The sequence below is a fragment of the Mus musculus genome, chromosome 17 (genome assembly GCF_000001635.26).
Source record: "Mus musculus strain C57BL/6J chromosome 17, GRCm38.p6 C57BL/6J".
NCBI lineage: Eukaryota > Metazoa > Chordata > Mammalia > Rodentia > Muridae > Mus > Mus musculus.
The window spans coordinates 11,974,367-11,989,014 of NC_000083.6; the positions used below are offsets into that span (position 1 = coordinate 11,974,367).

The 14,648-nt window shown below is 47.7% G+C and overlaps 1 protein-coding gene and 1 long non-coding RNA gene across 12 annotated transcripts in view; one reads left to right on the plus strand and one right to left on the minus strand.

Annotated features, from left to right (window-relative positions):
* Prkn (parkin RBR E3 ubiquitin protein ligase) overlaps nt 1-14,648 on the plus strand; it is a 1,223,012-nt gene that overhangs the window by 1,134,008 nt on the left and 74,356 nt on the right. The gene's annotated exons all lie outside the window — the stretch shown is intronic.
* Nucleotides 1-14,648, minus strand: part of Gm46604 — a 71,280-nt gene that overhangs the window by 14,246 nt on the left and 42,386 nt on the right. For 3 of the 6 annotated variants that reach the window (XR_003952277.1, XR_003952276.1, XR_003952275.1), the window contains exons 1-4: nt 12,137-12,529; nt 11,947-12,053; nt 10,851-10,926; nt 2,042-2,154 (exon numbers count right to left, since the gene is read on the minus strand). This is a non-coding gene — a long non-coding RNA (predicted gene, 46604). Of the gene's footprint in view, nt 1-1,766; nt 1,875-2,041; nt 2,155-10,850; nt 10,927-11,946; nt 12,054-12,136; nt 12,530-14,648 lie in introns of those variants that run through there. The other 3 variants (XR_003952278.1, XR_001782238.2, XR_001782243.2) reach the window with 3 other exon arrangements.

The following is a 14,648-nucleotide window of genomic DNA, read 5'->3' on the forward strand; positions in this document are numbered from 1 at the left end:
TTGAATCGGGGACACGTGGTCATGAAGCCATCAGATGGTTTTCATAGGCAAACAAGTAAGACCTGGTTGCCATCAAAACTGTGCACCAGCAAACACAATCTGTTCAAGGCTCAGGAGAGGAGGCAGAGTTGCTGGCCCCACTGGTTCCCTGGCTCATAGCTCTCTCTCTCTCTCTCTCTCTCCTCTCTCTCCCTCCCTCTCCCTCTCCCTCTCCCCTCTCATTTCTCATTGCTTCTTCTACAGACATGGCTTCCAATGCCATACATCCCATCCATCTCCCCCCCCCTATATATCCAACACATGCTGTGCGTGTAGACAGGCAAGACCTTCAAAGGATGAGCCCCGGCAGGAGGGGTTGGAGCCTGTCAGCATGACAGCACACCTCCATCAGAATATACATAGCATTGAAAACCTCACTCATAGACACAGCCAGATCATGGATGCTTCTGCTCTCTCAGAGGGATAATGAGAGTACCCAAGGAGACCACCTTCCTTCTTGCTCCAGTCCATTAGACTCAGGAAGCCTTTGTCATCATTATGAGCTAATGTAAAAAGCTCATCTTTGTGAGAGAGCAGGCAGCGGTGGACCGGGTGGAGAGGAGACAGAAAAAGAGCAGTTCTTTGCTGTGTTTGTATGTGTCAGGCTGCCTAGGTTCTCCAGCATCCCTTACCTCATCTGCTCAGCCAATCCATCCTTACTGGGTACTATCTGTGCACCGGGTACCAGTTCTAGAACACATTTGAAATGCTTTGGGGATCAAAAGAGCCAGACACTGCTGCCCTCTGGTGTTCACAGTGGAGGAACGGCCACAGGACAGTAAGTAAGCCAGGTGGGTAATGATGGACTGCGGTCGGCAGACCATGCTGTGAAGGGTGAGAAGTGACTGTCTCAGACTTTGTTGGGCCACCGGTCAGCTGAAGTCACTCAGTCCCACTGTTCTTGTGTGGAAGTGATTGCAGAGTGGCCATGACCCAAGGAAACATGAAGGAGTTCTTCTGGTCCCCTAAGTACCGCCATGTGACCTCGGTGGAGGAGAACACTGAGAGGGAAAAGGAAGGGTTCCCAGCAGGAAATCTGTGAGCATGTGCAAGAGCAGCTGGAGCACAGCTGGACACAGCTGGTCAAGGCCAGGACTTGCCAGTGTGCCTGCAGAGCTCCAGGACCTCCCTAGCTAAGGGTTGGTAGGGTCAAGCCCTGGCCATGGCTGAGTGCACAGAACACAGATGACAAGGGACAGGGGCACAGAGGCTGGCGAAGGTTCTCACTGAGTGCTCTGGAGCTGCAGGAGAGAGCGCCAGCACAGAGGAGACACTCGGAAAGCCCTATTCTGACTGCTCTGGGGTGAAGGTGTTTGTGCCCCTTCTTGTCCCATAGTTAGACCACCAAGGCCGCCTAAGGAAGGCCTTCTAACCTTAGGTCAGAAGAAACAGATTTCCCACTAATTTCCCACGTGTGCACACTACACTGCCGACTAAAGACCTCCCCACGCTGCCCTCTGTATCCTGCTCTGCAGAAATCGGCCTCACCTGGGGAGGGGTAATTTGTCTTTTATGCCTGTTGAGTCTTGAGCTTCATCAAGTGAAAAATGGTTTTTTTCCATTAAAAATACACAGAGAAGGGGAAACCAAGAAGACATTTAAAAAAAAAAAAATATATATATATATATATATATATATATATATATATATATATATCAAGCTCATCGGCACACTGTAAAGTGGCCATGAAATACCGAAAACGCCGCTGAACAGAAGGCTCGCATTACCTGCCTTTTTCTGCTTCTTAAAAGAAAAAAGTCTCAGCCAAAAGTCTGGAAGTTGGTATACATTTTTCCATAGCTAGTCTCCTCAATGAGGTTTCAGCATTCAGAACTCTGGTCCGGGGAAGAGAAGGGAGAACACTGTCGTAGTAACTCTCAGGGGAAGCGGATGGCTGTCAGGGACCATCCAGACAGCCCCCAGGCTTCTGCTATCTAAGCAGAGCCTGGAAGGCCAGGACCACCCATAGAGTTCCACCACCTGACAGTGACGGAACACTCACCAGCTCAGGCCTGAGAAAACAGTCTTCAGGCAGAGGATGTGGTGCTGCAAAGCCTGGGACCTTAGGAGCTGCCTCAGTCGTCCAGAACATGTTGCTTTGTGTCTCCTCTTCCACTGTGATCAGAGGAGGAATGAACCAGGATCAGTATATGCCCCTGGGAGTCCCTTGCAGCAAAGAGGGAGGATGTGCACATTAAATTATGTGACGTTCCGGATCCTCTCACACCAGGAAAGGGGATGGCAATAACTCTCTCCTCCTGGCCTCCCGTCTCAGGCCCCATCCCCTCACTAAGTCCTGTCTCCTCCACTGCTTCATCTCCTGCGTGCAGACTCTTCTAAAGACAACAGGAGCAGAGGGCCGCAGGGGGGCCACCCCATCTGCCTTCACATTGTAGATACTTCTTCCCCACCCATCTCAGGACAGGTTCCCCTTTTAAAAAGAAATTAATTCACCCAGAGCTGGGGCAGTCTCGTATATCAATTGTCTGGCACCATCCTGGTATCCATGAATGACCACACAGCTTCTCTCTCAGCTTGACTGACCAGGGAATAATGGAACCAGGAAGTCCCTGGCCTTTTCTGGCTGGCCAGGCTACAGGTAGCCTTGAGACCCTCCCAGTTGTTCCTTTCCCAGTCTGTTGTCATCTGAGACAACCCTAATACCACCCCCAGCTACTCGTCCTCCTGCCTGCCCTGAACCCCTCTTCTCCCTCAGGTCTTACTGCAGCACCCCACTCTGGCTTCTATCCCCCAAAACAAGGTGCCTGGGCCTTCGTGATGCCTCCACTAGCTTTAGTTGATGAACCGATTGCTTGCTAAACCCTTCTCTACCCTGTTGCACATGTATATGTCAAGCTTAAATCACTTGATGAAATGTAGACAGGAGACATGGGGGCAGAAGATCAGCAGTCGAATAGAATTTTTAAGTGATGGGACCTTCCATACTATGCCTCAGAGGCTCCTGTCCAAAAATTAAATAATTCCCATAAATAAATCAGAAAGGTACTTCTGACCTCATATACAGGCTCTCTGCCCACTGGTGTTGTATAAGGACTGGGAAAGGTTCTTGTAGCTCCCAAAGAAGTCACAACTTGGGGCTAGAGAGATGGCTTGGTGGGTTAAGAGAGCTGACTGCACTTCCAGAGGACCTGGGTTCAATTTCTAGCACCCACCGGGCAGCTCACAGCCACGTGTCACTCCAGTTCTAGGGATCTGGTGCCCTCCTGCAGCCTCCACAGGCACCAGGCACTCCTGTGGGACACAGACATGTATACAGGCAAAAGATCCATACAGGTAAAATAAATAAAAATAAATAAAAAGAGTCAAACAGCCAGGATTCCACTCCGCTCCTGAGGTACCCTAGGATACACATTGAGAAGCCAGGGGAGAACTGTCTGTCCGTCTGTCTGCTCCCCAGTCTCCCACTAAAGCCAGAGACAGGCATAGTTGAGACTTCATAAGCATACATGGAGTAAAGGGGCATATGAGACGCCCTATTGATCTACTCAGCTCTGTTATCACCATGGTACCCAGATTCTCTGAAGGAGGGGGTCTCACCAGAGAAAATAAATCTTATCTCACAATGAGACCAGAATTTACAGTTGTCCTGGGAAAGCCACCTGGTTTGTATTGTTGCTTCAGCATCTATTGCCCTGCATGATAAAGTAAGATAGGGGAGTCAGCACTGGCCTGTACCCATGACCAAAACAGTGTCAGGATGGGCCTCTGCTTTCTGCCTTCCTCACCCCAATACACACCTTCCTGTCATTCTGAGTGGGTGGTAAGCCCGCATTGTTTGTTTTAGGAGCTTTCAAATCCTTCTGAGGATTAAACATTCTCTCTGTGCTTGAGACGGCTGCCAGTGGTGCCCGTCCTTACCCCTCCCCATCAGCACCGGATCCTCTCCACTGATTTCTTTCCCCACCTTCTGTACAGTGCCCCCACCCCCATCTGCTTCCTCATAATGCTCCGTATGGCCCACATTTGAGAGCCAGGAGCGAGGCAGCCAGGAGCTGGCAGTGCCGGCTGGAGGGCTCAAACAGCTGCAGCCCACTTGCAATTGATCTAGGAGACCCTAATCTTCGCAGAACGCTGAGCACAGCTTCTCGCAGTGTGACTTCTCTTACCAGACTGAGAAATGACCAGAGGGTGGTAGGTGAGGGCAGGGCTTAAATTGCAGCCGCACTAGCTGCAGCTCCCACACATAGGCCGGAAGAGGACACAGCTGCTGTCTCTTCTGGAACAAGACCACCAGCTGAGGCCCACTCCTACCACCCCCAACTCAACGCCATCCGTCTGGTTGCCACACGCTGCTTATCTGCGCATGCCAGGTGCCAGCATCTTCGAGATCCTTCCCTCCAAGGGCAGCAGACACTGGTGTGCCAAGCCGCAGACCCAGCAGGGCCATAGCACGCCCAGAGCCTGCACCTAAGATCTTCCCCATCCTGGCTCAGGAAAGAGAAAAAGGCATGAATGCCCAACTTAACTCTCTTATTTGTAACACACATAAGACAGAATTTCATCTCCCCATGGCAAATGCTCACAAAATAGGTTTGTTTGGTTGTTTTTGGTTTTGGGGGGGGGGGTGGTTGGGGTTTTTTTTTGTGTGTGTGTGTTTTTTTTTTCAGTTCTGCTTCTCAGCTGAGAGGCAGATGTGGTAAACTTTATGAGAACGGGTCTGCTGCTTAGATTCATATAGACACGTAGCAGTTCTATCAATCAGAGGCTGCTGGGAAAATCTTAGTAGTGGAGGTAAGGCTCCTGTCACCATACCTGGTACAGGAAGTGGGGCATCATGGTAACCAGACTGCAAAGAACTAGGCTGGCCTCATGTGGTTTCAGATGGGGATTTGAATTGATATGTGCAAGTGTGCATGCAATCATGTATACATGCATGTAGATGTGTGCACAGAACAGTGTTGGGCCCCATTGCTGGGTGCTGTGTACCTTGTTTTTATGAGACAGGAGCTTTCCTTGGCTTAGCATCTCCAATAGGCAAGGCTCGCTGGCCAGCAAGCACCAAAACTCTACCTGTCTCTGTCTCCTCCGTACTGGGATTAAAAGCACAGTGGCCTTTGTGTGTGTGTGTGTGTGTGTGTGTGTGTGTGTGTGTGTGTGTGTTGTGTGTGTGTGTGTGTGTTCAGTGATTGAACTTATTGACAAGGACTTTATAGACTCACCCACCTCCATAATCAGTGCTTTAAATGCGTCTTCTATCAGTGGTCATATATTGCAAAGCAACGTATTAAGGGCTTGCTCTCACTATGAAAGTGTCAGACATATGTGACTCCATCACATCTTCTGGTAGCTTAAAAATATCCAGCAGGAGCACCGATCCACTTTGAGCTCGTTGTGCCCCCCAGGGCAAAAGTCACTCATCGGTGCCCTTGGAAAGGGCTACACCAGGACTGGGTCCCTCCCCGCTGGCATTTATCTCTGTGCTGTAGTGTCAGCATACTACATATGTGTGTGTCATTTGGTAATTTAAACTTGAAGATCCTACTCTGAGAACCATATGGCTATTATATGCTGGCACAGAAGAGAGCACTTCAGAACCAGTCTCAAATCGTCTGTCCAAAATGCTCACACTACTAAAGAGTCTTTCCAACTACAGTATTTGAAAGAGAGGCTTCCTCCGACCCGCATCTATGAAACGTGTGTGCATGGTACCTGATTCTTAGGGTCAAATGTAAATGAGCAAAGGCTATCCCATTCTGGGTAAGATTCCTTTAGCCATTTGCTAGTATTTTATTTGTTTATTTCTCATACATTCATTCATGCATTCATTTTGACACAGAGTACTATGTCTAGACACAGGCTAGTCTAGAACTTTCTATATAGCCAAAAATGATCTCAAACTTCTGATTCTCTTCCCCCTCCCCCCAAATCCTGGGATTACAGACATATTCGACAATGCTTGATTGATCCACTGCTGGGGATCAAACCTATGGAAGGCTTTCCCTTGCTATCCAAGCACTCTACTGACTGAGTCACAGCCCCAGCCCCTAACATTTTATTTCATAAAGCAATGGAAAGAGCTTTTATTGTACACAGCAGCTCCAAGTCTGTCTTTAACATCTGTATATGATTTCAAGCGATGCTACATAGTTACAAAGTGTATCCTGTAGACATTTGCACCAAGCATTCCAGCTGCCCCTATCTCCTTCCTTCCTCCTTCCTCATGTGTATTCTCTGTGCTTTGTACTCTGTGTACAGGGCACAGGGTCACTGACCTGAAGCTCACATACATGTGGCCAGCTGCCCTCAGCCATCCTGGGCCTGAGAACCAGCCAAAGGATTCATCTGTAATACCTTCATCAAAAGGAAAGTGCAGGAGGTTTTATTATTACAAAGGCAACTGTGCTCATCAAGCAGTGTCAAAAAGTGTAGAGAAATGAAAAGTGAAACAGAGACACCGACCTACTTTTGACATTGCTCTAAGAGCATGCTGGACATTTTACATCTGCATATGCTCGAGCGCACAAGTGCACAAGGGCACACACGCACGCACGCACGCACGCACGCACGTGTGTACACACACTACTTTTCATAGGATGGACTTTGTACTATATGGGTTTTAACCACCCTCTTCCCTGCCACCCACTTGATAATATCACATACAAGTTTACATTTCTCTAAGGCTGTGATTAATAGCAGTCCATAATGAGGATGTGCCATAATTTGCTGAAGTAATTCATCTTGCAGAATGGTGGTCATTATCCTATGGCCTAATTTTTACATTTCTGATTTTATTTTTCACTGGGAAGAAAAATGAGCCTTTCCCTTTTCTTGTCAAGCTGTTATTAAAAAGTCCCTTTTATAATAACATTATCTTAGAATGAAGCAACCCCCATCCCATCTCATGGCCTCTCAGACAGCAAGCAATCGCAGAACAGTGTGGTACGGCCCCTTCCTGGGCCCCACGTTCCTCATTTATTGCAAGTTCCATTTCTTGCCCATACATATCCATAGTTACGAACCACTAACAACTACCATTGGCGTAATTCTTAGAAAAGTACTTTCCTTTTAAGCCCCATTTTCATTACTTCATATTTATATTTTAAGTCTTGAGTAAATAAAGTAATAAAGGACTGCAGGCCACACGACGCCTAAAAGCCATAGAGAACCTGGAAGGCAGTGGCCAGCACGTCAACAGTGCCAGCCACCTTTCCAAGCCCTAAGCGTCAGATTCAGCCTCCTGTCCTCACCAGAAGTGAAAAAGGCAAGTTAATAATGAGAGTTTGAAAATGGGTATTTGCTCAATGCAGACACGATGGAAAGACGGGTAGAGAGGTTCAGTGACATCCCTTAGTCCGTGTTCCAGTGCTGACGTGAGATCTGGGTTTAAATGGAAGCCTAATGGTATTATTTGCCATCCTTGTCAATATACGACCCCACCCAGCTCAGTTGCAGTCTCTTACAGGGTAACCTGACACATTGCCAGAGCTCCGTGGAGCCTATCTGAGTGACAGACAGCCCCACCAGCTGGTAGCCACACCTCCGCCTATGTGATTGTTTCTTGAGCTTCCTTGCCTCCGCAATCTGACAGACAGAGGGGACATATGTGTCCCTAAGGAATTCCTCCTTCTCACCTGGGTGGCTGCTCCCAGGGACGGTATGATCTATTGATGTCAAAATTCACTGTCTGGAAAGAATCACAGACTTGCAGATTCCAGACCGCTTGACTGATGTGTAATCAAGCAACCAAACACGCCTTGCCAGAGTAGAGCAGAGACTACTGGATGAAGGGAGTTAGGACAGGTCTTAACCGCCCTGCACGGCCTTGGGCCTACGTTTCCTTTGGGCTAGTGCTGATTAATGGAGAGCTTTTCGGTGGTGTGTCAGGTAATGTCCAGCCCTGTTCAAAAGAACAAGAGTCCCTCCCAAGGCATGTGACCCCAGCAATGGGAAAGGTTCAACTTGCTGAGCTGACTCCTCTCTTCAAGAGATCTTGGAAGTCTTACATTTTTGATGGTTTGGAGTGAAATATTTGACACACGCTAATAGAGGCATGCTGCACGGGCTACAAGCCACTGGCTCATTATGATCCACCGGTCTCTACAGAGGAATAGCAAAAGTAAGAGGACATGAGGGCTATCCCAGGCACTCACTTCCTCCACTATTAGTAGGTAGGTTCCCAGGGCTGAGGTCATATAAGATATGTTTTTGTCATCATCATCATCACCTCCATCACCATCACTACCGCCACAACCATCATCATCATGTCTTGTTTTTCGAGACAGGGTTTTTCTATAAAGCCCTAGCTGAACTGTCTGTGAACTCCCTCTGTAGACCAGACTAACAAACTCAGAGATCCACCTGTCTTTAGCCTCCCTGGGATTAAAGGCATGTGCCTGACTAAGACAAAATACACATATTTTTTTCAGAATTAAAGAGACCCAGATTCCACTTGTCCACCTGGTGTTTCAACAGCCACTCTGGTCAAGAATGGTACCCTGACTCTCCATCCCTGTCTTAAACTTGCCCAGAGAAGAAGAACACACAGGAGCCCACGTGGCCATGCAGACTTAGGGGTTTGCTGTCCCATCCATAGCCCCCAGATGCCAGCAAGAAAGCTGAATATAGCTAACCCACTTCTAAGCCAAGGGACTTATTAGCTGCTGCAGGTGGCACCCGAGAGACATAGGAGTCTGAGCACATGATGGCTAATGGTACCCAATGAATTTAACCCAGGTCCAACTGTGAATCTGTCATTATATGACCAAGCCTGCCTTGCCCATTTTTGTCTGTTCTTGGGTTGTAATAAAGGCCCATGAAATGTTTGGAGTTATAACTCAGTATTCAGACTAAATGGCCCTGTAAACTGGCAGGCATGGTCAAGGGTCACTTCTTATCACTTAGCCCATCTTCCTGCCTTCAGTGGAAATAGAAACTAATAACCGTGCATCAAGACCATCCCCTACAAGAGAGGAATCAAACCAATGAGTCTTAAGACTCCATACATTCTGGCTGGAACTTCTTCCCAGTATTTACAGCTGTGCACTCTTACAAGGAGTTTGTATTTGGGGAAGAACTGGAGTGCCTCTGTGACAATAAGTCACCATGTGGTGACTTACGTGAACACATGTCACAGCTATCAGAAATAGAGCCTCCCCAAGACAGATTTGGTCTGACAGTACCATCCAGTAAGTGATGAACACCAAGATACACTTCTTTACATTTCCAGACAGGATTGTGGGAATGTGTATCATGATGGGTGCTAACACACAGGGACATCCTAATAGTATCACAGCTTAATGTTAAACCTTAATTAAAATGTACAGGTGCCTCTGGGGTCATTGAGAGGACAATGCGTGCAGGATCCCATGAAGCTCCTGACCACTCACCTCCTTGGCTCCCTTTGGAAGACTCTCCTGTCCTCACTCACTTCATCTCGTCTTCCCTAGTGACCCCAGAGTCACCTAGGCTGTGGAGACCAGGCCTGAGTCCACCCTTCCCTTCTTCCTTTAAGAAAAGTTAGTGAATACCTCCCCAGGGGCTAGCCCTGCCTGGCAGCACTCAGAACACACAGGAGAGAGAGCATCAGGGGACTTGAGTCTAGCAGAAATGTAGGAGACACGTCAAGCCCTTGGGTTCAGGGGCTCTTGTGGTTGGAACGGGTGTGGATATTTGGTCCCCATCTGATGATGGCCTAGAAGGTCCTGGAAGCTTAGGGGTGTATCTCTGTGGCAGTGACACTCTAAAGAACAGAAACATCATCATGTGCCATTTAAACCAAGAGCACACCACACTTGTTCTGTCCACTGCTCTCATGCTCTCCCATGCAAAGGAGCATCCTCTGTGTATTAGAGAACCTTTTTCCAGAGTTCTGTAAGGGGAGTCATCACTTTCCTGACCCAGAACATCACTCAAAACTGGAAACAGAAGTTATCAACCCAAACCCACATGTTACTTCCAAGTTCATGATGGTTGCTCTCAACTAAGTTTTTTATAAGAAATTATATTTAATCTCCTCCCTCCCCCTCGCCCTCCCCTCTCCCTCTCCCTCTCTTCCTCTCCCTCCTCCCCCCCTCACAAACACACACAGTTCTGCATCATGGACATGAAAGGGTCACTAGGAGGAGACAGGTAATATAGTTTAAGGTCAAAAGTTGTAACATTGAATTAGAGCGGGAGCTGGAGGCATAGTAAAATTGTTTTCTTTGTTTTGTTAAAGACAGGTTAAATTTAAATGAGCTGAGTACACAGTAGAGGAACAGGTTGAGTACATAGTTTTAAGTGACCTCAAAGCATATTCTTAACTTCTGTCCATGGTCGGGCAAAAGTGCAGTTTCTGAAGGAGAAAAGTATTTCCTGAGGGAAAAGAGGCATTGCTTGAAGGAAGTGAGGTGCTAAGGGCGGGTCTTCTGGTTGTATCACCTCACAAACCCCCTGTCTACTCTCAACTTCCTGTCCACAGTACAGCCATGCCTGCCCCTCTACGATGAACTGTCTGCCTTCAGACACTGTAAGACAAAATGAACCCCTTCTCCTTGAAGTTGCTTCTGGTCAGGTATTTGATCACAGCAAATACGAAGAATAATAAATAGAAGGGAGTTTGTCTAACTGGAGTCCACACACTGAGAACCACAGGCTGGGTTCCATTAGCTGTGTACCACAGCAGCGCGGGGCCGAGCCACCTAGGGAAGTCTACTCCTCTCTTGGGGACATCATGAGCCAAAGCAGGCTGTGCCCCAACCAAAGACAGGAATACTCAGTAGTGAGCACTGCCAAATTTTTACCTTTGTACAACAGGACCAAAAAGCTGTTAGTAGGGAGACACTAACTCTGACGGCATTTTGCTCACTCACCACAGTTCTCTCAGCCGCTCTGGACCTCTGGACCTCTTGCTCTTAAGCTGTCAGTTAATTTCTTTGTTTCCAGTCCCTTAACAAAACAGTAAAATGGGAAGAGAAAAAGAAACTTAGGCATGTGTGAGGGGGCGGGAAGGGAGTCTTAGAAGGCTAGGATTTAGTTCATAATTTAGTGAGACACTTGCAAGGAGGGAATGGTACGGGGAGGTAACAGGGGGCTTTTCTGTGCAGGTCACTGGTATTTGGCTTCCTCCCCTCCTCGTGACCCTCAGGCAAGCTTTATCTTGTGCTAACAGGGTCCAGAAGAGTCTTCCAGTCTGGTGATGGGCCTCTGTGGGAATCAGCTCCCAAAGTGTGCCCTGATTTCTGCATTGTCTGCAGGCGAGGGAGAGATGCTTATGGGAAGATAGAACACGGAGGTCCCACCTTTACTAAACAGCTACAGCTGGGAGCCTACTCCTAGAGGCCCAAGGAATGCATCATGCTTGCTTCTTGCAGAAAGATTCCAGGGAAATAAATACCCCAAGTTCTCCAGCTCTGATGCCCCCAATCCCTGCCATACCCAAGCTAGAAAAGGCTCCGAGTCAGAGAACACTGCCACATGAGCACGTGACACAGCGACAAGCTCACGGAAAGGGCTGGAGGCAGTTCTGGTTCATTCATTCTGGCTACATCTCTCCAAGTGGAATCCAAATCACAGCCCTAACTTTTCCATTGAATTCTTGAATTAAGATATAATTACATCACCCCTCACCCAATCCCTTTTCTTCACCTTAACCTCCTCCATGTACTAAATACTGATTAAGCTGAAGCATCAAGATTGGAAGTCTTGGGCTGGTGAGATGGCTCAGTGGGTAAGAGCACCCGACTGCTCTTCCGAAGGTCCAGAGTTCAAATCCCAGCAACCACATGGTGGCTCACAACCATCTGTAACAAGATCTGATGCCCTCTTCTGGAGTGTCTGAAGACAACTACAGTGTACTTACATATAATAAATAAATAAATCTTTAAAAAAAAAAAAAAAAAAAAAAAAAAGATTGGAAGTCTTGCCGCTGAGAACAAAGCTTTTTCTCTCAAAAGCAAAGGTCTTTACCTGAAACTAAATGGAGAGAAGGCAGTAATTCCGAGTCAAAATTCCTGTGACTATGTAGATCTTCACTGCCTTACACGTATTAAAGCCAGCCCATCACAAGGGTGACACTACAGTGGGCAAGAGTGGTTTATCAGTGGGGCACTCTGAATAGCTGTCCACCCTAGACTTGATGTCGAGAAACTTATCTGACCTTGGTATAAGATCTGACGAAGTGTGTGGGCAGGCGAGACAGGTACTCCAAGCAAACAGGTGTTCAGAGTCAGGAGGGATGCTCGTGTGTTCTGGGAACAGTTCCTCGTGCGCCTGTTCGTGTGACTGTGCATGTGTCTGTGTATGTGTAGCCAGCAAAGTCTCTTGCTTTTATGGTATTACTACACCTCAGTTCCTATGACTAGACTGATTTATTTTCTGTACCCTGCAATGCTTTCTTTAAAATGGAACCTGCTGGGGATGTAGTTCGGTTGGTAGAATCCTTACACAAAGCTATGGGTTCAATCCCTTGCACCATGATCAGGGCACTGGGGCCAGGCTCAGCGGTCTACACCTTTAATCCAAGCACTCGGGAGGCTAAGCTACACAGTGAGACTGTGTCTAAAATAAAATAAAGCAAAACCTAGGTGTCATAGTACAAGCACCCAGGAGACAGAGGCAGGAGGATCGCAAATGCAGGGTTATCCTCTACTACATAGTTAGCTCAAGGTCAGCCTGGGACATGTGGGACTCAGAAAGAAAGAAAGAAAGAAAGAAAGAAAGAAAGAAAGAAAGAAAGAAAGAAAGAAAGAAAGAAAAAGAAAGAAAGAAAGAAGGAAGGAAGGAAGGAAGGAAGGAAGGAAGGAAGGAAGGAAGGAAAGAAAGAAAGAAAGAAAGAAAGAGAGAGAGAGAGAGAGAGAGAGAGAGAGAGAGAGAGAAAGAGATAGAGAAAGGAAAGAAGAAAGAGAGAAAGAGAGAGGAAGGAAGGAAGGAAGAAAGAAAAGAAAGAAAGAGAGAGAGAGAGAGAGAGAGAGAAAGGAAAGAAGAAAGGGCAAGAAAGATAGAGAAAAATATTTCATTTAAATAATTTGATTCATTAAAATACTCCTTGTTTGATGGTTTCTTTGTTTTCAGTACTAGGGATTGTACAGAGGGCCTGGAGCAGGTAAGGCAGACTCCCCACATCCTAGCCCTCTTTTCTTTTCCTTTTTCTAGAGAAGGCCTCACTAATTTGCCCAGGCTATCCTTGAACTTACAGCCATCCCTGCCTCAGCCTCTTGGGTAGCTGGAATTAAGGCTGTGCTCTTACATTCCATAATCTAAGCTGTCTGAGGGTGTTTCTAGCCACTGGCCACACAAGGGTTCTGAGCACACAGAGTCAAGCCCGCCAGACCACAATGCACTGTGAATATGAATTGTAGACTGGGCATCAAAAGCGTAGTAAGTCTCAGTCAGCAACAACCTCCACACCACACAGTGTTAACAACATCCTTTGCATATATTTGGTGAAGTCAGCATTACAATTAGGCTCACACGTCTCTTTTCCCTCTTTTAATGCAGCCACTAGAACATTTAAAATTGTTGCTATTTTGGCTGCATAGCTTTAGTCTAGACTGTGTCCCTTTATTTAAAAAGACGAAAGCAATACAAAATCGTACCAGCTCTTAGCCTACTCCAAGTCGGTTCGGTTAGTAATGCACCCTAGCATCCAAAACTAAGGTCTTAAGTGAGTCTCTGCCCTGTGCCCTTCCCTGGGCTCTAATTAGCTACCGGGTGGGTGCTCCCCCCTGCCCAGTCACCTGCAGCCACATAGTATGGTATTGCATTTATCCTGCTCTGAGGAACCAAATGGGGAAGGCACCAAACAAGATTCTATCCATCGCAGCGGTCCTTGTAGCCCTGGCCATGCTATGGAGTCCCATAACCAGCTTCCAAGCCCCATCTCCTGGCCTGATGTTCCTTCCAGCCCCAGCCCCTCACCCCAGCAGTGCCACGCCTTCCTGCTCTCCCCAGCCCAGTCAAAATCTAATCATGGTAAGAAATGCTGCCCTTCCGGAGACGGCCCCAGTACTCGCACAGTTCCTAGCGATTGGTTGGGTGCTATCCAAGGGCAGCAATACTGTGTCCTACAAACCCAGGGCAGTCTGTTCACTACCTCATCCTCGTACTGACCCTGCATGCTCGTGTCATTAGATAATGTGGGTGTGGCTAGCTAGCTAAGCACGGACTCCATGATGTCAGAGCATGGAGGCGGGGATCCACACACCAAACCTGCTGAACAAATAAAAGCCTTTGGAAAGAGGGCTTTGGGATGAGGGAGGGCTTGGGGGAGGGGTTTCCTAGAAGAATGGGCAATACTGTATATCACACGGAATGCAGGGACTTGAGGATGACTGAGCTACAGCAGGGCCTTTCACCTGCCATGTGCCCTTGCCTTCCCCAAGGTCATGATAAAACTGGAATCCTGGTGTAGAACTTCCAGGGTGAGAGGGCCCTGAATATCTGCTCTTCGACAAGCTCCAGGCAGAGGCAGCACTCTGGGCTGGGGACCACGCTCGGGCTGGTGGAAATGCCAGTGTTGCGTCTTTCAGGCTTGCCTCCGATTCATGCCTCACGGAGGCCATCAGACAGTGGCCGTTCTGGGATTCTGAGGCTCCCACTTCCCCCTCACTGGAAGGGGTCCTCAGCCAGTGTCAATCTCCTCCCGTGAAAAGATCAAGGACAAAGCGAGA